Source organism: Salvelinus namaycush, chromosome 15, assembly GCF_016432855.1.
Source record: "Salvelinus namaycush isolate Seneca chromosome 15, SaNama_1.0, whole genome shotgun sequence".
In the NCBI taxonomy this organism is placed as follows: domain Eukaryota; kingdom Metazoa; phylum Chordata; class Actinopteri; order Salmoniformes; family Salmonidae; genus Salvelinus; species Salvelinus namaycush.
This window is the reverse complement of record NC_052321.1, coordinates 41,243,571-41,267,690: the sequence shown is the minus strand read 5'-3', so window position 1 is coordinate 41,267,690 and position 24,120 is coordinate 41,243,571. Positions and strand designations below refer to the sequence as shown.

General features: G+C 41.9%; 1 pseudogene; it reads left to right on the top strand.

Moving 5' to 3' along the window:
• The window catches only part of LOC120060084, a 149,590-nt pseudogene that overhangs the window by 22,775 nt on the left and 102,695 nt on the right, over positions 1-24,120 (top strand).

Sequence of the window (24,120 nt, the reverse complement as noted above, 5' to 3'; positions counted from 1 at the left end):
GAGTAATCGCAGTCCTGATGTCCAGAAGTTATTTTCGGTCATAAGAGACGGTAGCGGCAACATTATGTACAAAATAAGTAAAAAAAATAAGGTGCAAATTAACGAACAATAAACAGAATCGGCTGTGGGCAAGTAAAATGGTTGCCTTCTGCTCCGGCGCCATCTTAGTGCATGAGACATGCCTCATAATATGAAATAAAACCTTTCAGGTTTCAAACAATTAAGTAGGCCTATGTTTTGAAAATACATAGCTCACATTGTAAAGTGGTGGGTGACACGTTGCCTGTATTTAAATGCTGAATGGGAGCCGCGCTTTAATGACCAAATAAAACGAGTAGCTCTTTTTAATCGTGGCCGTCAACTTTTGTTAATACGTCTTTGCATTTAGATGTGTTGCGCAATGAATGGGCTTGATTTGATTTTGATTTATAAAAGAACATTTTACTCCAGTCGCAACCAGCTGAGGAGCTGCAGCAGAAATCCCGCAAAAAAATAGGCTATGTATGCTATGCAGGTGTGATAGTTGTGTTTTTATGAATAAGATAGGCATATGTAACAGATGTGAAATGGCTAGCTAGTTAGCGGGTACGCGCTAGTAGCATTTCAATCAGTTACGTCACTTGCTCTGAGACCTGAAGTAGGGTTTCCCCTTGCTCTGCAAGGGCCGCGGCTTTTGTGGAGCGATGGGTAACGACGCTTCGTGGGTGACTGTTGTTGATGTGTGCAGAGGGTCTCTGGTTCGCGCCCGTGTCGGGGCGAGGGGACGGTTTAAAGTTATACTGTTACACATACATGACAAACGGAGATAGTCACGCCAATTTAAGTCCACTAAATTATGCAAATTAACCTGTAGATCAATAAACATGCTGGTCAAATGTGCTTCCAACAATGAATAAAAATCATTATTTTGCAATGGGATAGATTTTTCTCCCGGTCAATTTGGCTGGCAACAATTTTATTTATCGGCTTTTAATTTGCTCCGAACCGACAAGGTGAATAATCTGTCGTTGTGCCTTTTGAGCAAGGCACTTCAACCAGTCAATCAAATGTATTTATTAAGCCCTTCTTACATCAGCTGATGTCACAAAGTGCTGTACAGAAACCCAGCCTAAAACCCCAAACAGCAAGCAATGCAGGTGTAGAAGCACGGTGGCTAGGAAAAACTAAGCATTACCATGTCTTCCCGGGTGGCGCAGTGGTCTAGGGCACTGCATCACAGTGCTAGCTGCGCCACCAGAGTCTCTGGGTTCGCGCCCAGGCTGGGCTGGGTTCGCGCCCAGGCTCTGTCGCAGCCGGCCGCAACCGGGAGGTCCGTGGGACGACGCACAATTGGCATAGCGTCGTCCGGGTTAGGGAGGGTTTGGCCGGTAGGGATATCCTTATATGAAATGTAATGTAATGAAAAAATGTAAAAAATGTAATAAAATGTATGCACTCTACTGTAAGTCGCTCTGGATAAGAGCGTCTGCTAAATGACTTAAATGTAACCTTTGCTGCGGAGGGTAAGTTCATTAGAGTTACCAGCCTCAGAAATTGCAGGCCAAATAAATGCTTCAGAGTTCAACTAACAGACACATCTCAGAGGAGACTGTGTGAATCAGGCCTTCATGGTCAAATTGCTGTATAGAAACCACTACGAAAGGACACTAATAACAAGATTTTAGATTTTCAAGCAGATTTAAGTCAAAACTGTAACTCGGCCACTCAGGAACATTCACTGTCATCTTGTTATGCAACTCCTGTGTGAATTTGGCCTTGTTTTAGGTTATTGTCCTGCTGAAAGGTGAATTCATCTCCCAGTGTTTGGTGGAAAGCAGACCGAACCAGGTTTTCCTCTAGGGTTTTGCCCGTGCTTAGCTCTGTTTAATTTCTTATCCTGAAAAAGTTACAACCATACCCATAAGATGATGCAGCCAGTACTATGCTTGAAAATATGGAGAGTCGTACTAAGTCATGTATTGGATTTGTCCCATACATAACACTTTGTATTCAGGAACAAAAGTTTGTTTTGACACACTTTCTTTTGCAGTGTTACTGTAATCCCTTGTTGCAAACAGGGTGCATGGTTTGGAATATTTATATTCTGTACCAGCTTCTTTTTTCACTCTGTGAATTAGACTAGTATTGTGGAGTACCTACAATGATGATGATCCATCATCAAATCAAATCAAATTTATTTATATAGCCCTTCGTATATCAGCTGATATCTCGAAGTGCTGTACAGAAACCCAGCCTAAACCCCTAACTGCAAGCAATGGAGGTGTCGAAGCACGGTGGCTAGGAAAAACTCCCTAGAAAAGCCAAAACCTAGGAAGAAACCTAGAGAGGAACCAGGCTATGAGGGGTGGCCAGTCCTCTTCTGGCTGTGCCGGGTGGAGATTATAACAGAACATGGCGAAGATGTTCAAATGTTCATAGATGTTCATAGGGTCAAATAATAATAATCACAGTGGTTGTAGAGGGTGCAACAAGTCAGAACCTCAGGAGTAAATGCCAGTTGGCTTTTCATAGCCGATCATTAAAAGTATCTCTACCGCTCCTGCGGTCTCTAGAGAGTTGAAAACAGCAGGTCTGGGAAAGGTAGCACGTCCGGTGAACAGGTCAGGGTTCCATAGCCGTAGGCAGAACAGTTAAAACTGGAGCAGCAACACGGCCAGGTGGACTGGGGACAGCAAGGAGTCATCATGCCAGGTCGTCCTGAGGCATGGTCCTAGGGCTCAGGTCCTCCGAGAGAGAGACAGAAAGAGAGAAAGAGAGAATTAGAGAGAGCATACTTAAATTCACACAGGACACCGGATAAGACAGGAGAAGTACTCCAGATATAACAAACTGACCCTAGCCCCCCGACACATAAACTACTGCAGCATAAATACTGGAGGCTGAGACACGAGGGGTCAGGAGACACTGTGGCCCCATCCGATGATACCCCCGGACAGGGCCAAACAGGAAGGATATAACCCTACCCACTTTGCCAAAGCACAGCCCCCACACCACTAGAGGGATATCTTCAACCACCAACTTACCATCCTGAGACAAGGCCACAAAGATCTCCGCCACGGCACAACCCAAGGGGGGGCGCCAACGCAGACAGGAAGATCACGTCAGTGACTCAACCCACTCAAGTGACGCACCCCTCCTAGGGACGGCATGAAAGAGCACCAGTAAGCCAGTGACTCAGCCCCTGTAATAGGGTTAGAGGCAGAGAATCCCAGTGGAGAGAGGGGAACCGGCCAGGCAGAGACAGCAAGGGCGGTTCGTTGCTCCAGAGCCTTTCCGTTCACCTTCACACTCCTGGGCCAGACTACACTCAATCATATGACCTACTGAAGAGATGAGTCTTCAGTAAAGACTTAAAGGTTGAGACCGAGTCTGCGTCTCTCACATGGGTAAGCAGACCATTCCATAAAAATGGAGATCTATAGGAGAAAGCCCTGCCTCCAGCTGTTTGCTTAGAAATTCTAGGGACAATTAGGAGGCCTGCGTCTTGTGACCGTAGCGTACGTGTAGGTATGTACGGCAGGACCAACTCAGAAAGATAGGTAGAAGCAAGCCCATGTAATGCTTTGTAGGTTAGCAGTAAAACCTTGAAAGCAGTCCTTGCCTTAACAGGAATCCAGTGTAGGGAGGCTAGCACTGGAGTAATATGATCAAATTTTTGGATTCTAGTCAGGATTCTAGCAGCCGTATTTAGCACTAACTGAAGTTTATTTAGTGCTTTATCCGGGTAGCCGGAAAGTAGAGCATTGCAGTGGTCTAATCTAGAAGTAACAAAAGCATGGATTAATTTTTCTGCATCATTTTTGGACAGAAATGTCAGATTTTTGCAATGTTACATAGAAGGAAAAAAGCTGTCCTTGAAACAGTCTTCATATGTTCGTCAAAAGAGAGATCAGGGTCCAGAGTAACGCCGAAGTCCTTCAGTTTTATTTGAGACGACTTTACAACCATCAATATTAATTGTCAGATACAACAGAAGATCTCTTTGTTTCTTGGGACCTAGAACAAGCATCTCTGTTTTGTCCGAGTTTAAAAGTAGAACGTTTTCAGCCATACACTTCCTCATGTCTGAAACACAGGCTTCTAGCGAGGGCAATTTTGGGGCTTCACCATGTTTCATTGAAATGTACAGCTGTGTGTCATCCGCATAGCAGTGAAAGTTAACATTATGTTTTCGAATGACATCCCCAAGAGGTAAAATATATAGTGAAAACAAAAGCGGTCCTAAAACGGAACCTTGAGGAACACCGAAATGTACAGTTGATTTGTCAGAGGACAAACCATTCACAGAGACAAACTGATATCTTTCCGACAGATAAGATCTAAACCAGGCCAGAACTTGTCCGTGTAGACCAATTTGGGTTTCCAATCTCTCCAAAAGAATGTGGTGATCGATGGTATCAAAGGCAGCACTAAGGTCTAGTAGCACGAGGACAGATGCAGAGCCTCGGTCTGACGCCATTAAAAGGTCATTTACCACCTTCACAAGTGCAGTCTCAGTGCTATGATGGGGTCTAAAACCAGACTGAAGCATTTCGTATACATTGTTTGTCTTCAGGAAGGCAGTGAGTTGCTGCGCAACAGCTTTTTCAAAGAAAATTGAGAGGAATGGAAGATTCGATATAGGCCGATAGTTTTTTATATTTTCTGGGTCAAGGTTTGGCTTTTTCAAGAGAGGCTTTATTACTGCCACTTAGTGAGTTTGGTACACATCCGGTGGATAGAGAGCCGTTTATTATGTTCAACATAGGAGGGCCAAGCACATGAAGCAGCTCTTTAAGTAATTTAATTGGAATAGGGTCCAGTATGCAGCTTGAAGATTTAGAGGCCATGATTATTTTCATCATTGTGTCAAGAGATATAGTACTAAAACACTTAACTTCTCATGAGTCACCATCCCGGATCCGGGAGCACCCTCATCAGTAAAAAAGCTGACTAGCATAGCGCCACAAGTAAATACTAGGATATAAATATCATGAAATCACAAGTCCAAGACACCAAATGAAAGATACACATCTTGTGAATTCAGCCATTATTTCCGATTTTTAAAATGTTTTACAGCGAAAACACAATATGTATTTCTATTAGCTAAACACAATAGCAAAAGACTCAACCGCATATTTTCACAATTTTTTTACCGCATAGGTAGCTATCACAAATTCGACCAAATAAAGATATAATTAGTCACTAACCAAGAAACAACTTCATCAGATGACAGTCTTATAACATGTTATACAATAAATCTATGTTTTGTTCGAAAAATGTGCATATTTCAGGTATAAATCATAGTTTTACATTGCAGCTACAATCACAAATATCACCAAAGCAGCTAGAATAACTACAGAGAGCAACGTGAAATACCTAAATACTCATCATAAAACATTTCTGAAAAATACATGGTGTACAGCAAATGAAAGACAAACATCTTGTGGTTCCAGCCAATATTTCAGATTTTTTAAGTGTTTTACAGCGAAAACACAATATAGCATTATATTAGCTTACTACAATAGCCAACCACACAACCGCATTCATTCACCGCAAAGGTAGCGACAGCGAAAAAACCAGCAAAAGATATAAATTTATTCACTAACCTTGACAAACTTCATCAGATGACAGTCCTATAACATCCTATTACACAAACATATGTTTTGTTCGAAAATGTGCATATTTAGCGGTACAAATCGTGGTTTAACAATGTGAATACGTAGTCAAAATGCACAAAATTGTCCGGAGAAATCTTGGAGAGTCACCTAATCTAATCAAATAACTCATCATAAACTTTACTAAAAAATACATGTTGTACAGCAAATGAAAGATACACTAGTTCTTAATGCAACCGCTGTGTTAGATTTTTAAAAATAACTTTAGTACGACATACAGCTTACGTTATAGCGAGACAGCGCCCAAAATAAGGGTGATATGACTAAACATTTTCAACAGAAATACGAAATAACATCATAAATGGTTCCTACTTTTGATGAGCTTCCATCAGAATGTTGTACAAGTTGTCCTTTGTCCAGAATAATCGTTGTTTGGTTGTAGAATGTCCTCTTCTCCAGTCAAATTAGCAACCAAAGCTAGCCATGTGGCGCAAACGTGCCCAACTTCACATAACGCAAAGAAAAGAAAATGCCAAAAATCGCAATAAACGTTCAATAAACTGATATAACTCGGTTTAAAATAACTACTTTATGATGTTTTTATCACATATCAAATAAAATCAGAGCCGGAGATATCTAACGTCTATACCGAAAGCTTTTCAGAACGCAATCTGGGGTCCCTTCTCACGCCTTCCAAGACAATGAAAATTCCAGACACGTCATTCCAAAAGCTCTTGTTCGGCCTCAGATCAAGCTAGACACCCCATTCCACCTCTCACTGCCTGTTGACATCTAGTGGAAGGCGTATGCAGTGCATGTAGATCCATAGATTTCAGGCAAATGAATAGGAAGGCCCTGGAACAGAGCCTCGATTTCAGATTTTTCACTTCCTGACAGGAAGTTTGCTGCAAAATGAGTTCTGTTTTACTCAGATATAATTCAAACGGTTTTAGAAACTAGAGTGTTTTCTATCCAATAGTAATAATAATATGCATATTGTACGAGCAAGAATTGAGTACGAGGCAGTTTAATTTGGGCACGATTTTTTACAAAGTGAAAATAGCGCCCCCCTATTGACAAAAGGTTTAAGTGTCTCTCTTGATCCTAGGTCCTGGCAGAGTTGTGCAGACTCAGGACAGCTGAGCTTTGGAGGAATACGCAGATTTAAAGAGGAGTCCGTAATTTGCTTTCTAATGATCATGATCTTTTCCTCAAAGAAGTTCATGAATTTATTACTGCTGAAGTGAAAGCCATCCTCACTTGGGGAATGCTGCTTTTTAGTTAGCTTTGCGACAGTATCAAAAATAAATTTTGGATTGTTCTTATTTTCCTCAATTAAGTTGGAAAAATAGGATGATCGAGCAGCAGTGAGGGCTCTTCGATACTGCACGGTACTGTCTTTCCAAGCTAGTCGGAAGACTTCCAGTTTGGTGTGGCGCCATTTCCGTTCCAATTTTCTGGAAGCTTGCTTCAGAGCTCGGGTATTTTCTGTATACCAGGGAGCTAATTGCTTATGACAAATGTTTTTAGTTTTTAGGGGTGCAACTGCATCTAGGGTATTACGCAAGGTTAAATTGAGTTCCTCGGTTAGGTGGTTAACTGATTTTTGTCCTCTGACGTCCTTGGGTAGGCAGAAGGAGTCTGGACGGGCATCAAGGAATTTGATGCCCGTTTGTGTTGTCTGAGAATTTTGATCCTCGACTTGGTTGGGGTCTGAGCAGATTATTTGTTGCGATTGCAAACGTAATAAAATGGTGGTCCTATAGTCCAGGATTATGAGGAAAAACATTAAGATCCACAACATTTATTCCATGGGACAAAACTAGGTCCAGAGTATGACTGTGGCAGTGAGTAGGTCCAGAGACATGTTGGACAAAACCCACTGAGTTGATGATGGCTCCGAAAGCCTTTTGGAGTGGGTCTGTGGACTTTTCCATGTGAATATTAAAATCACCCAAAATTAGAATATTATCTGCTATGACTACAAGGTCCGATAGGAATTCAGGGAACTCAGTGAGGAACGCTGTATATGGCCCAAGAGGCCTGTAAACAGTAGCTATAAAAAGTGATTGAGTAGGCTGCATAGATTTCATGACTAGAAGCTCAAAAGACGAAAACGTCTTTTTTTTTTGTAAATTGAAATTTGCTATCGTAAATGTTAGCAACACCTCCGCCTTTGCGGGATGCACGGGGGATATGGTCACTAGTGTAACCAGGAGGTGAGGCCTCATTTAACACAGTAAATTCATCAGGCTTAAGCCATGTTTCAGTCAGGCCAATCACATCAAGATTATGATCAGTGATTAGTTCATTGACTATAACTGCCTTTGAAGTGAGGGATCTAACATTAAGTAGCCCTATTTTGAGATGTGAGGTATCATGATCTCTTTCAATAATGTCAGGAATGGAGGAGGTCTTTATCCTAGTGAGATTGCTAAGGCGAACACCGCCATGTTTAGTTTTGCCCAACCTAGGTCGAGGCACAGACAGTCTCAATGGGGATAACTAAGCTGACTACACTGACTATGCTAGTGGCAGACTCCACTAAGCTGGCAGGCTGGCTAACAGCCAGGCTTGGTCCTGTTTGTGTGTGAGTCCCAGAAAGAGGGCCAATTATCTACAAATTCTATCTTTTGGGAGGGGCAGAAAACAGTTTTCAACCAGCGATTGAGTTGTGAGACTCTGCTGTAGAGCTCATCACTCCCCCTAACTGGGAGGTGGCCAGAGACAATTGATGCCGACACATCTTTCTAGCTGATTTACACGCTGAAGCTATGTTACGCTTGGTGACCTCTGACTGTTTCATCCTAACATCGTTGGTGCCGACGTGGATAACAATATCTCTATACCCTCAACACTCGCCAGTTTTAGCTTTAGCCAGCACCATCTTCAGATTAGCCTTAACGTCGGTAGCCCTGCCCCCTGGTAAACAGTGTATGATTGCTGGGTGATTCGTTTAAGTCTAATACTGCGGGTAATGGAGTCGCCAATGACTAGGGTTTTCAATTTGTCAGAGCTAATGGTGGGAAGCTTCGGCATCTCAGACCCCGTAACGGGAGGAGTAGAGACAAGAGAATGCTCGGCCTCAGACTCCGACTCGCTGCTTAATGGGGAAAACCGGTTGAAAGTTTCTGTCGGCTGAATGAGCGACACCGGTTGAGCATTCCTACAGCATTTCCCTCCAGAAGCCATGAGAAAGTTGTCCGGCTGCGGGGACTGTACCAGGGGATTTATACTACTATCTGTACTTACTGGTGGCACAGACGCTGTTTCATCCTTTCCTACACTGAAATTACCCTTGCCTAACGATTGCGTCTGAAGCTGGGCTTGCAGCACAGCTATCCTCGCCGTAAGGCGATCGTTCTCCTGTATATTATGAGTACAGCGACTGCAATTAGAAGGCATCATGTTAATGTTACTACTTAGCTTCGGCTGTTGAAGGTGCTGACGAACCATGTCCAGATAAAGCGTTCGGAGTGAAAAAGTTGAATGAAAAAAAAGTTGAGGGAAAAACAAAAAATATAAACAGTAATTAAAAAGTAAAAACCATAAAGTTGTCAGGTAGCAAAGTAAGGTTGGCAACAAAACGCACAGCAACACGTCTGCAAGTTGCAAGAAGTGACGTAAGTTTTCAAGTTGCTAGGTGCTGTTTGAAAAAAAAGTTGCCAGCGTAGTCTGAAAAGTTGCTAAAAAAAAGTTGCTAAATCTAGCAAAAAAATTGCTAAATTGGCATCACAGTTTTCTCCTATCACAGCCATTAAACTCGGTAAGGGTGTGTTTTAACTCTTAATCTGGTGTCATGACGTGCCCTGGGGGAAGGATCATAGACCCCCCCCATCCTCTCTCTCTCTCCCCACAGTTTTATGACTTAACGACAGGTCGTAAATATCTGGAAGGGACTCCCTTTGGACATGCAGTATTGAGGGAGCGAGAACAAAGAGACTTGGCCAAACTCCTAATCCCCAAAATTTGAGAATGAAACAATATTTCTACATTTGAGAATGTGGGAATGGTCCGTGGACACTTAAGGGACAGTTATTATGAGTGTGTTTCATTTGGTGGTCTCAAATGAAGGACAGGAAACACGCATAACTGTATCTCTTAAAGTGTACATTTCCCAGCTGTCAGGTTTATATCTAAATATTGTGAAATGTATGTGATTATACATTAAACTATTTGTGAAAAGATGTAATGTTATATTAACCTTCTAAATGAGAGTATGGATTTTCATATAAAGATGAACTAGTCAGTGGCCCCAGACATCACATTAGGCGTCATAGAACCGCCCCTTCTTCCACAGAGTATAAAACACAATCATACAAAATATACATTAAGTCAGAGAACGCCGAGACAGAGTCCCCATGTTGGAATGGCTGTAATTCTATAGGCCAGGGAGACCATAAAGCTGTAGTTTTGGCTACATGGCTGGATATGGTTAAACTCTGAGACTATCGATCACTACAGAAGAAGAAGCAAATTCTAGACGACACGAATTACAAGTCTGCAGCTAGAAATTACGTACAGTGCCTTGCAAAAGTATTCATCCCCCTTGGCGTTTTTCCTATTTTGTTGCATTACAACCTCTAATTTAATGTAATGGACATACACAAAATAGTCCAAATTGGTGAAGTGAATTTTTTTGGGATATATTACAAAAAAAATGTAATGGAAAGTGGTGCGTGCATATGTATTCACCCCCTTTGCTATGAAGCCCCTAAATAAGATCTGGTGCAACCAATTACCTTCAGAAGTCACATAATTATTTAAATGAAGTCCACCTGTGTCCTATCTAAGTGTCACATGATCTCAGTATATATACACCTGTTCTGAAAGGCCCCAGAGTCTGCAACACCACTAAGCAAGGGGAACCACCAAGCAAGCGGCATCATGAAGACGAAGAGCTCTTCAAACAGGTCAGGGACAAAGTTGAGGACTAGTACAGATCAGGGTAGGGTTATAAAAAAATATCTGGAACTTTGAACATCCTACAGAGCAACATTAAATCCATTATTAATTTTTTAGTTTGCACCACAACAAACCTGCCAAAAGAGGGCCGCCCACCAAAACTCACGGACCAGGCAAGGAGAGCATTAATCCGAGAGGCAACAAAGAGACCAAAGATAACCCTGAAGGAGCTGCAAAGCTCCACAGCGGAGATTGGAGTATCTGTCCATTGGACCACTTTAAGCCGTACACCCCACAGAGCTGGGCTTTACGGAAGAGTGGCCAGAAAAAAGCCATTCCTTAAAGAAAAAAATAAGCAAACAGGTTTGGTGAGACCAACATGGAGCTTTTTGGCCATAAGGAGAACACTGTCTGGCGCAAACTCAACACCTCATCACCCCGAGGATGTTTTTCATCGGCAGGGACTGGGAAACTGGTCAGAATTTAAGGAATGATGGATGGGGCTAAATACAGGGATATTCTTGAGGGAAACCTGTTTGTCTTCCAAAGATTTGAGACTGGGACGGAGGTTCACCTTCCAGCAGGACAATGACTCTAAGCATACTGCTAAAGCAACACTCGAGTAGTTTAAGAGGGAACATTTAAATGTCTTGAAATGGCCTAGTCAAAGCTCAGAACTCAATCCAATTTAGAATCTGTGGTATGACTTAAAAATTGCTGTACACCAGTGGAACCCATCCAACTTGAAGGAGCTGGAGCAGTTTTGCCTTAAAGAATGTGTAGAAATCCCTGTGTTTAGATGTGCCAAGCTTATAGGGACATACCCCAAGAGACTTGCAGCTGTAATTGCTGCAAAAGGTGGCTCTACAAGGTATTGACTTTGGGGGGTGAATAGCTATGCACACTCAAGTTTATAAAAAAAGAAAAAAAGAAAAAAGAAAAAAAAATCTTATTTCTTGTTTGTTTCACAATAAAAAGTATTTTGCATTTTCAAAGTGTTAGGCATGTTGTGTAAATCCAATGATAATTATTTGAATTCCAAGTTGTAAGGCAAAAAAATAGGAAAAATGCCAAGGGGTGAATACTTTTGCAAGCCACTGTAACCCTGGTACGAGAATACCGCCAAAGCATCTATTCTATGAGAACATTTCCGAATGGTACTCTGAAGTATCCTTTCTAACCACTTACAACCACGAAAGACACTGTGACTTCTGAGAAAGTTAACCAGAGACTCTGATGAACTCTACCGGATGATTGAGTGTTTTCAACGGAGAGACAACAACGGCCAACAGGCGTAAATATGTACATTGCAATTTCTTTCAGAATGAGCGGCTGTTCATGTGCAAAGTATTAGCATGTCCATGAGTACAATTATCCACTGTGTGTATTGAATCCATTTTGTCTTTCCCAGTTTCAGTCCACACCCCTTTCCTTTGTCTACCAAGCCGTCATATCGGCTTAGCCCACTAGGGACTTTTCTATCATTGTTAGTAACCAATATCTACTGTTTGTTTGTTATGTAATTCTGTGTGATTAGTTAGTTAGTTAGTAATTAAATAATTAGACCAATTTGTATATCGCTGATTCATGACTTTGTCTCGGGTTCATGCAGATATCCAAGGGTTTGCGACGTTCATTAATTAGAACTGTTGAGGTAATACTAATACATTAATGAGCATGACTAATCGATCAGATATTAATATCTGAAGAGTTATATTCTGAAAATTATAGCTCTGTAAACTTCAATCTTTTCTGTGGTCCCCGGCTTCCTAGTTAATTAATGTTTACATGATTTGTTTAATCACGTAATAATTAAACCTAGAGAACTGATTTGATAGGTCTTCATATTTAATGATAGTCCAGACACGTCACTGGGTTAAGTCAAGATGTATCTATTAATCTTGTTGCACCAAATTTTAAACCTAGTTTTAAATGAATCCTAGTTAAATTAAATCCTTCCTCTAATCTAAGTTTAGTTTTCACTTTAAACCTAGATTAATTTTAAGCCGGTTGCTCAATGAATTCAAACAAATATAAACTTAGATTGGAGATTCATTCTAAACTGCCACTTGAGGTGGTTTAACTGATAAAAGGGCAGCATATCTAGTGTGGAGAGACCAAAATGTGCCCAGTTTGAACAACAATTGAATTGGGGTGTATGATATGCCCAGCCTTGGTACAAATGATGATGTTATGCAACATGCTGTAACGGGCCTGATAACGGTAACATTGTAGCATTAACGTTGGTTTTAACGTGCATTATAGGCATTGATATTCACCAGTTATTTATGCTTACTAAATATTGGTGGGTCAAGTTGTCCGTCGTCTTCATAGGGGTTATGGAGAGGGGCAAACTGCTGGGGAATCATCTCGCATATCTTCTGGGTGATAGGATCAATTCCCTCCGGCTCCGGTCTGAAATAGCCCCCGCCTCTCCTCCGCTGCATCCTTGTTGGCTTTCGCTTTCTTTTTTTCCCCCAGCATGCTTTCATCCTATTTGGGTCCCTCTTCTCTTTAATCCGTGTCGATCCATTACGTTTCTTGCATAAAATGGCCCAGGTGTCTTCCTTCTTTTTGACAGATGTCTTTCTTTTTATCTTCCAGTACCTTACTAAATTCCTCCATCAGCTCTGAAAATCGTTTTTTTTTTAATAAGTGGAGAAATTTGAACAACTTTGACGTGCCATGATCAGGTGGCTAGCGGACAAATAATAAATGACTAAATAACGTTAAGTATTGACAATAAATAATATTGTATGCGAGCTACCTTGGTTTATAAACTAGCTAGCTACAGTAGCTAACAAATTTGTTTTCTGTCTAGTACTGGCAAATAATGGATTTTATTTCCAATCAGCCAACCCATGAGAACCTTTCACGATGGAGTTGCAGTAGTTCTAACTTTACCTTATTATTTTATCAAGGAACAGCAACTTTGTGGCCTCAATTGACAAGTAGGCTAGCTACTTCGTTTCAACTCATGAAATAACTTATATATTGGTGTAACATGTCACTAATCATAGTTTAAAACTGTTAATGATAGATTTACTGATCCAGATTTAAAATTAAGTGGTGCAACACACCTAGATTTACAAAACCTAGATTAGCTCTAATCCTAGATTAATTTAAACCATGTTGGTGCAACCCACCCTGACTGTTTTGCCCTCATGGTGAAATCCCTGAGCGGTTTCCTCCCTGAATTATGGGAGGACGCTTTGTAGTGACTGGGTGCATTGATACAGTATCCAAAGTGTAATTAATAACTTCACCATGTTGAAAGGGACATTCGATGTCTGTTTTTTTTAATTTTTTGCAAAAACATATTTCCACTTTGACGTTATGGGATATTGTGTGTAGGCCAATGATATTTTTGGGTGTAATTTTAATACATTTTAAATTCAGGCTGTTACACAAAATGTGGACGAGTCAAGGGGTGTCAATACTTTCTGAAGTCACTGTAAATTACTAAAATTATTCCTTTCTAATTGTATGTTGGAATGATTCATAAATCTTAGCTCTTAATTGCCTTATTTCGCAGTCAAGCCAAGGTCATGAGTTCTCATAGCTGTTAAGGCAGAACATTGACATTACTAAATGTTTTGGTTCACCCTTTTAGAATTAAAACTCCTTTGAGATGTTTAGTCTTGTACAAAAAGTAATTTTTCTTAATTTGGATGAATCCCATTGAGAAAATGCAAGGTAGAACCAATCCAAACATTCTACATGTTGTGAATGTGCCTCTAACTTCCAACAGATGTAGGGCTGCTCTTCCCTCAGTAGGCTAGCTCATCCCCTTGGTAGCAATGGACCTCAGATGGCCCATAAAGAGTCACGGCGACCTGTGCATGTACCAATATGCAATAAAGCAGAATAACAAGTCCCTGGCATTTATTGTCAAGTTTATTGTTGGCAGAGCTCACTGACAGATCTGGGAAAAGTTTACAGGAATGGTTTTATTAGACCTGCTATTGTTGCTAGCAGGGACGGTTGATGGGAAGAAGTTTTGGCTATTGTTAAACACCCGCTGATGGATGAGAAGAAGCTGGAGTTCAAAGCATGGAGAGACACGTATTGGTCCAGGGCCAGTATTTAGCCTATAAAGTGTCTCAGAGTAGGAGTGCTGATGATCTAGGATCAGTTGTGCCTTTTTAGATCATAATGAATCAGTTTATTATAAACAAGGGATGACCTGATCCTAGTAGCACTCCTACTCTGAGAAGCTTGATAAATACAGGCTCAGGTCTTAACAATGCCATGGGTTTGGGCCAACACAGCCTGGACTGCCACTGACCCACATCTGAAGTAGTCATTGTTGTCCCCCAGACCCCCCAAAAAATGTGTTTCCCCTCAATATATTGTGCCATGTTGGACCCAAGCCACATGGTTGTGTCGCTCAGGAACACCACAGGGCAGAGGATGTTCGCCAAATGTCTTAAACACATGACAAGAGCAATTTAGTGTGATCTTAGACTTGGCACTCTCCCTGGCGAAACAGGGTGCAAGTCCACACACTTGAAGTCTAGCTGCAGATTAATTTAATACTTGGTTTTTAATACTTGATAAGTCAGCATGCAATTTATTGAATCAGGTTGCCAGCATATATAAAAATCACATTTAACGCACCAACAAATATTTGCCTTGGCCGACATAATTATCTTGAAATTTCAGATGACAGCCCCATCTCAGTGCTTGCGCTCATTTAAATATTGGATCCAAGTTGTAAATAAATGGCTCGACATAGTCGTGATAGCAAAGGAAGACATCATTCTGTCAGCTTGGGTTGCTTCAATGAGAGGTGGTCTTAAGGCCTACAGCTTGTTCTTGAACATGTCGTTCTGTTACATTGTACACTGTTTTTCCTGTCCTTGTTCTATTAGCTCCCTATTGTTTTGGCATCTAAAATTATGCCCAATATTCTGAACGTTCTTGTAATTTCCCTAAGACTCCATCGAATTAAATGTATTGTCTTCTCAAATGCAATTGCATTAAAAAGTCCTGTGGATGTTTATTATACCTTGTCAGGGTTGTAACTAGATTGCTTTTGTCAGTGACCTCTGATATACAGTGCCTTCAGAAGGTTTTCACACTCCTTGACTTTTTCCACATTTTGTTATGTTACAGCCCTGCTTTTAAAATGGACCTGATCTCTGTACCCCACACATACAATTATCTGTAAGGTCCCTTAGTCGAGCAATGAATTTCAGATTCAACCTCAAAGACCAGGGATGTCTTCCAATGCCTTGCAAAGAAGGGCAACTATTGATAGATTTTTTTTAAAGAAGCTAATATTAAACATTCCTTTGAGCATGGTGAAGTAATTATGTCTAGCAATGATCAACAACCAATTTGACAGAGCTTGAATATTTTTTTATGGGCAGATGTTGCACAATTAATCTGTGGAAAGCTCTTAGAGACTTACCCAGAAAGACTCACAGCTGTAATCGCTGCCAAAGGAGCTTCCACAAAGTATTGACTCGGGATATTTCTTTATTTAATTTTCAATAGGTTTTCAAAATGTATAAATCATGTTTTCACATTGTCATTATGCGGTATTGTATGTAGATGGGTGAGAAATTATCTATTTAATCCATTTTGAATTCAGGCTGTAACACAACAAAATGTGGAATAAGTCAAGGGGCATAAATACTTTCTGAAGTACAGTTCAATTGAATTCCATTTTATTCCGTTTTTTTCTGTGAACTTAATGCCCACATTGCACAGTTTCTCTAGAGATAAATCAGATCAAGCCCTAACTGTGTGATGGAGTTGTAGTTTCCAACAGGCCAAAATATTCTACATAGAAAACATGGTAATTAACTACACTAACCATAATCCATTGCACTCCTACGTTTACGCCTGCTACATAAGAGACAGAAGAATGCGCAATCGAGAGTTGCTTTGCGAGGTCTCTCTACCTGAAAATATATGATCTAAGTGATTAATAGTTGGTATTCAAGCAGTAATAAAATTAAGCCTTATTTACTTTTACTAAAATTGTGATTTTGTCAGACAGCATAGACAGCAGCTCTATAGAGATGAGATGATGATTTGGAATGAAATAATAAAGTCATCAAATAAAACATGTAATATGCACAACAACTGAAACATTTTATTAAAGTAAAGTAATGTGAATAAATGATGGTTAAGTGATAAGCAGTAAAGGGCAGTCACTACCATCATCAACCCAGCTGACCTCAAAAAGCACTAATTGCTCAGCATAATTTTATCAATATCATGGAAGTCATTATATTAGGTGAAATTGCAACTCAAAAAATAATTCCCTGGGGACTTCTTGACGAGACGTAGGTTGCTCAGTGCAGTCAAGCAACAACAACAAAAATACACAATTTTAGAATGTAACTGGCTGTTACTACAATTTCAGGTAAAAACAAAAAATATGTAAAATATCTGCTTAAAAACTATTGCTCTGCTATTATTTTTTTTGTGTTGGCTCAACTAGACAATTGTGTTTACACTGCCCTGCTTAGAGGGGGGCAAGTGTCGTGCGGTACATCTTGAGGTAGCGGTCGATGTGACAAGTTTGTTATGTTTAGGTATCTTTGCAAAAATTCTACTAAGTGTGAAGGTCCTCTAATTTCTCTCTCTTCCTCCTCTTGCTCTATTTCTCCCTCTTCTACTCCCTTCCTCCCTCTCTCTTCCTCCTCAGTGAAGTTTCAGTGATATGTCATGTCATAATCCTGACACAGCACTTCCTCTCAGTCCCTCCTCAGTTTCAGCTCATTCCTGCCCCTGGGCCATCACAATGTCTCTTTGGACAATGCCCGTCCTTGTTTGCATCACCCCCTCATTTCAGGAGTCCTGGCATCACTGCTCAGAAGGATGACGTCACTGGTACTGAATGGCCTGTCCTTGCCCTCTATTTCCCTGTCTGTTGGCCATGACTCCACCTCCAAATCGATCCCGCTCCAGAGTACAGGCCTCGGTGTAACGCTCATTCCTTCGACGATAAACACGAATACGACCATCACCCCTGGCGAGACAAAACCGCGACTCGTCAGTGAAGAGCACTTTTTGCCAGTCCTGTCTGGTCTAGCGACGGGTGGGTTTGTACCCATAGGCAACGTTGTTGCCGGTGAAGTCTGGTGAGGACCTGCCTTACAACAGGCCCACAAGCCGTCAGTCCAGCCTCTCTCAGCCGATTGTGGACAGTCTGAGCACTGATGGAGGGATTGTGCGTTCCTGGTGTAACTCGAGTAGTTGTTGTTGCCATCCTGTACCTGTCTCGCAGGTGTGATGTTCGGATGTACCAATCCTGTGCAGGTGTTGTTACACGTGGTCTGCCACTGCGAGGACGATCAGCTGTCCGTCCTGTCTCCCAGAAGAGCTGTCTTAGGCGTCTCACAGTACGGACATTGCAATTTATTGCCCTGGCCACATCTGCAGTCCTCATGCCTCCTTGCAGCAAATGCGACTTGAGCATTTCCAGTCGGGCCTTCAGGGTTTTGTTGTCATTTTTGAACGTTGCGCACTGTTTCTCTATGTCCTGTATTCTGGCCTCGTGATCAACTGTCGTCTGCTCAACCTCATGCACCCTTCCCTTAGGTACCTTCAGTTTCGGCCAAAGTCTCAATACTCTTTGAGATATCAGCCAACCTTGTGTCCACCTTCTTGCTTAGTGAGTTTATGGCAGCAAGTATGTCACTTTGAGTAGGATCTGTGGGGAACTCTTGGAAGCTAGCCTCTACAGCTAACTCCTCGTGGGTCGGCGACATTGAAATTGGTTCGTTGTCTCATTCAAATTCTTGTTTAGCGCCCCCTTTTTTGGTGCCTTTTCCTTTTGTCATATTTGTTTGAAGGTATAGGTTGTGAGAGGTTAAGATAAATACTAATTTGTTTCAAAATAGAGCAGAGCTCTAGCAAAGCACGTCTACTCCATAGCACGCTCTCTAGCGCCCCCATGCTCAGTTTGTTGCGCGCTGCATTGCGGTGCCATGTACCACGAGCAGCATTTGACCCAGAGGTTGTTATACTAGGTGTCTGGTTTGTGTTTTATAAATGTGCAATAAGCATAAAGCACAATTATTTAGGGAATTATATAAGTAACTCATTTTATTTATGAGAAATAAGGTAGGCCTCTTAATTTCAACATCTGAACAAATTGAATGGGCAAACATTCTCTTCAAACAGTTGGAGATGGACCTTGTTAGCTAGCAAATAGATCTAAATTGGCTAAACTTTAAATATGAAGATTAGTTGGCTACTCACTAGGAAGTGAGCTTGTGCTTAAGAGGTTATGGTACCGGTGTTCATTTTCTATAATGCCTGCTACAAGAAGTTAGTCATTATTAGCGAACGTGCATTCTGCATGGTTCTGGTTAACAAAAAGAGCATTTTCATAAACAGACTTGAAAGGCAGATATCAGTGATTATTTTTATAAAATAATTACATTATTAGTGGGTGTTATGGTTGGAAGGTTTATATTTTGCCTAGGTATGCCCTGAATTCATTATATTAATGCTGACTGTTTGAAATGCAGTGTATTTTACCTTTAACCCTTTGACACGTACGAACACACAGCTGTGATCAAGGTCGTTAGAACGTCTAGTTACGATTCACGCTAGTCAGCGGGCCACTGTTTTTTTCACAGAAACATTTTGCACAAACACTCTAAACAATGTTATGTCCTCATTGTGAGCAGTTTATTTTTGGATGCAACATACACAGAAGTAGCAACAGCATAACACAATTCTCATCCACATCTGAAAATGTCTTTCACCAAGTCCAGTCTTTGATGCCTAACCAAACCATTGTGTACCAAAACAGTTAGACAGAGAAAAAAAATGTTATTGGCCAAGTCCCTGGTATCCTTATCCGCTTCCTTGAAACAATGCTCCTTCCCATCGCTAACTTTTCTCTTTGTGACTTTTCTTTCCTTTCCTCTTTCCTTTCCTCCTCGTTCTTGCAACCATTTTGGTGAATGAGGTCAGATAAATGGCATTGGGGCTGGGAATGATGAAAGCATTCCCTGCTAACCGATGTAACGCTGTGTCGCTTCAGGAAATCCTGTGCTGCTGCCATGTTCCTGTAATACAGGAGGAAGAGAGAGGGTGATTGGGATAACAGTTTGGGATTATTCCCGTAATGGCTGTCTATGGGGCCCGGGTGAACCTTATCTTTGCCCGCCATTGTGTTTTTAATTCCTTTCATCGTGTCAGTTGATTTCTCTCCTCTGACATGGCTAAATGGCCTCTATTGTACACGACATCAAGTCAGTGCCTCGAGTAGGGTTGCAAAGTCCCAGTTGGAGGATTCCCGGAATCAGGAGGGAATAAGCAGGAAGTCCAAAATCCTCCAACCAGGATTTCTGGAAAACCAGGGTATTTATTGAAGTTCCTGGATTTTTCTCTGCAGTTAGTTACCAGAATAGATAGCCACTGTTCATGATTTATGTTATGTCGACCTGAAATGAACATGCTCTTAGTCGTGTAGGCTTTCAGCTATTTTGTTCACTTTGCACACAAGCCCAAAGAAATTATAGATTACAATCTCGCCACCGGCCATATTAAAGTTAAGAAAGTGGTTTAGTGGTCTTCCCTTTAAACTATATACATTTGAATGGACTGTCTCTTCAACCCCATCTACATTTGAGTGGACTGTCTCTTTAAACCCATCTAATAACCTCTCTCTCTCTCTCTCTCTAGCACCTGGTCCAGTGGGATGCGGGAGACGCGGAGTGCCTGCTGCAGCTGGTGAAGGAGCTGATCCAGCAGTACCGCCAATACCAGTGCAGGCGTCTGCGCGAGAGCTCCCGGCTGCTCTTCGAGTACGATAGCCTGCTCAAGGACCCCAACTATTGCAGGAGCATGGAGATCTACACCGGGCACAAGAACAGCTGGGTATGCTACATGATACAGCCACATCAAAGGACATGGTTACAACCACTCAGAGTTGTGCACATTGTGGCTCAGCATTCATCTTCTCTTTGTTTTAAATGTTTGTATACACACACATTATTTTTAGAAGCTTTATATTGGTTTCATCTTATGGACAGACTGATATGAGGCTATAGTTTCTGATTCTCTCAAACATTTGACTCCACATCTAAACCTCATCCTCCCGAGTGGCGCAGCGGTCTAAGGCACTGCATCTCGGTGCTAGAGGGGTCGCTCAGACCCTGGTTCGATTACAAGCTGTATCACAACCGGCCGTGATCGGGAGTCCCATAGGGCGGTGCGCAATTGGCCTCCCGGCGCACAGTTGGCCCAGGGTTAGGGTTTGGACGGGGTAGGCCGTTTTTGTAAATAAGAATTTGTTCTTAACTGACTTGCCTAGTTAAATAAAGGTTAAATAAAACATTTAAAAATCCTATCTAAACCCATAGAAACTGCAGCACCTAGACAGAATGCAGACATACTCCACCAGTTCAGCTAGCTCCAGGTTAGCAAATGAACAGCAGTGAGGTGAATGTCACTGACATGCCATGTGAAAAGGTGGATTATGCTAAGTGAGGATTCAACGCCCCAAGTTTTTTCCAGAGCAAGGACAAGCCATACAGTAGCTAGGTTATTTATCATCAATATGATTACTTAGTACCCGTCTTGACTGCATCAAAACAGGATAAGCTAGTTTAGCTAGCTAGGCTAATTGAGGCTGCATGCGCTTTCTCGTCCTACATTTAAGTCATTTAGCAGACGCTCTTATCCAGAGCGACTTACAAATTGGTGCATTCACCTTATGATATCCAGTGGAACAACCACTTTACAATAGTGCATCTGGGGGACACCAGTGGTGAGAGCACGTGGTGCGGAGACAGATTCTCGCCACGCCACCTGGTAGGAGCGACCTGTCAGGTAGGACGCAATCCAAGCGTGAGCCGCGCCGGAGATGCCCAGCTCGGAGAGGGTGGAGAGGAGGATCTGATGGTTCACAGTGTCAAAGGCAGCCGATAGGTCTAGAAGGATGAGAGCAGAGGAGAGAGAGTTAGCTTTAGCAGTGCGGAGCGCCTCCGTGACACAGAGAAGAGCAGTCTCAGTTGAATGACTAGTCTTGAAACCTGACTGATTTGGATCAAGAAGGTCATTCTGAGAGAGATAGCAGGAGAGCTGGCCAAGGACTGCACGTTCAAGAGTTTTGGAGAGAAAAGAAAGGGATACTGGTCTGTAGTTGTTGACATCGGAGGGATCGAGTGTAGGTTTTCAGAAGGGGTGCAACTCTCGCTCTCTTGAAGACGGAAGGGACGTAGCCAGCGGTCAAGGATGAGTTGATGAGCGAGGTGAGGTAAGGGAGAAGGTCTCCGGAAATGGTCTGGAGAAGAGAGGGGATAGGGTCAAGCGGGCAGGTTGTTGGGCGGCCGGCCGTCACAAGACGCGAGATTTCATCTGGAGAGAGAGGGGAGTAAGAGGTCAAAGCACAGGGTAGGGCAGTGTGAGCAGAACCAGCGGTGTCGTTTGACTTAGCAAACGAGGATCGGATGTCGTCGACCTTCTTTTCAAAATGGTTGACGAAGTCATCCGCAGAGAGGGAGGAGGGGACAGTCCTACACAGTTACAAACAACAAATCCATTCAGAATATTAAGTGGCAGCCTTGATGACTTATGATTGGCCTAACTTTTGCCACCACACACACAGAGGCTCTATGACTGTAGCCTGTTGTCGCTTTGATGACTTACAACAAGCTACATACTACACCCGTGAAAAGCAAGAGCAGCAGCATAAATTATACACTTTCTCTAGCAGTCGCGTTCAGGTCCTTCCAGACAAATCAGTTAAAATTACACATACCCGAAACCTGTGACAATCATCAGATCCAACCCGTGACATTATTTAGAATTCTGGATCCATTCGGGTACAGGTGAATTCGTGGAGACGGCTGATCGTGGACTACAGGAGACAAGAGGGAGCATGCCCCCATCCACAACGACAGGGCTGCAGTGGAGAGGGTCAAAAGCTCCTTTGCGTGTACATCACTGAGGACCTGAAATAGTCCCACCACACTGACACCATTGTGAAAAAGGCGCAACACCTTCTACAGCCACAAACTTATACAGATGCACCATTGAGACCATTCTGTTGGGCTGCATCACCGCCTGATACGGCAACTACACCGCCTTCAACCGCATGGCTCTCCAGAGGTGGCGTCGTCAACCCAACGCATCACCTGGGGCACGCTGCCTACCCTCCAGGACATTTACAGCACTGTGTCAAAGGAAGGCCAAGAAGATAATCAAGGACCTCAGCCACCCCACCCACAGTCTGTTGACTCTGCTACCTTATAGCAGACAGAGACGGTACAGGTGCGTCAAAGCTGTGACAGGGAGACTGAAAAAAGCTTCTACTGTATCTCCAGGCAATCAGACTGCCCTGCACCTTAGTCTAATGCCCCATGTATACAGTCATTGAATGCTGGTCACCTCAGATTCAGTTTATATACTGTTGTTTACTCACATCTTAGACCGCTGCACCACTCGGGAGCCCCAAGTAGTCAATAAGTATTCAACTTTTTTTTTTTAATGGCAAGCCTAAATAAATTCAGGAGTAAAAATATACTTAACAAGTCACATAAGTTGCATTGAATAATAGCGTTTAACATGATATTTAAATGACTACCCTATCTCTGTACCCCACACATACAGATAATTGTAAGGTCCCTCAATCCAGCAGTGAATTTGAAGCACAGATTCAATCACAAAGACCAGGGAGGTTTTCCAATGGTTCGCAACAAAGGGCACCTATTGGTAGATTTCAAAAATAAAAACAGACATTGAATATCCCTTTGAGCATGGTGCAGTCATTAATTACACGTTGGATGGTGTATCAATGCACCCAGTCACTACAAAGATACATGATCCATTCCTAACTCAGTTGCCAGAGGGGAAGGAAACCGCTCAGCGATTTCACCATGAGGCCAATGGTGATTTTAAAACAGTTAGAGTTTATTGGCTGTGATGGGAGATAACTTCTACTTCCTCCCAATCCCGGGTCCGGGAGCACCCCCACCAGTAAAAAAGCTGACTAGCATAGCCTAGCATAGCGTCACAAGTAAATAGTAGCATCTAAATATCATTAAATCACAAGTCCAAGACACCAGATGAAAGATACACATCTTGTGAATCCAGCCATCATTTCTTATTTTTAAAATGTTTTACAGGGAAGACACAATATGTAAATCTATTAGCTAACCACGTTAGCAAAAGACACCACTTTTTTTACTCCACCAGTTTTTTCCTGCATAGGTAGCTATCACAATTTCGACCAAATAAAGATATAAATAGCCACTAACCAAGAAACAACTTCCTCAGATGACAGTCTGATAACATATTTATTGTATAGCATATGTTTTGTTAGAAAAATGTGCATATTTCAGGTATAAATCATAGTTTACCATTGCAGCCACCATCACAACTCTCACCAAAGCAACTAGAATAACTACAGAGACCATCGTGTTTTATCTAATTACTCATCATAAAACATTTCTTAAAAATACACAGCGTACAGCAAATGAAAGACACAGATCTTGTGAATCCAGCCAATATTTCAGATTTTCTAAGTGTTTTACAGCGAAAACACAATATAGCGTTATATTAGCTTACCACAATAGCAAACATCACAACAGCATTGATTCAAGCCAAAAATAGCGATAACGTATAAACCACCAAAATA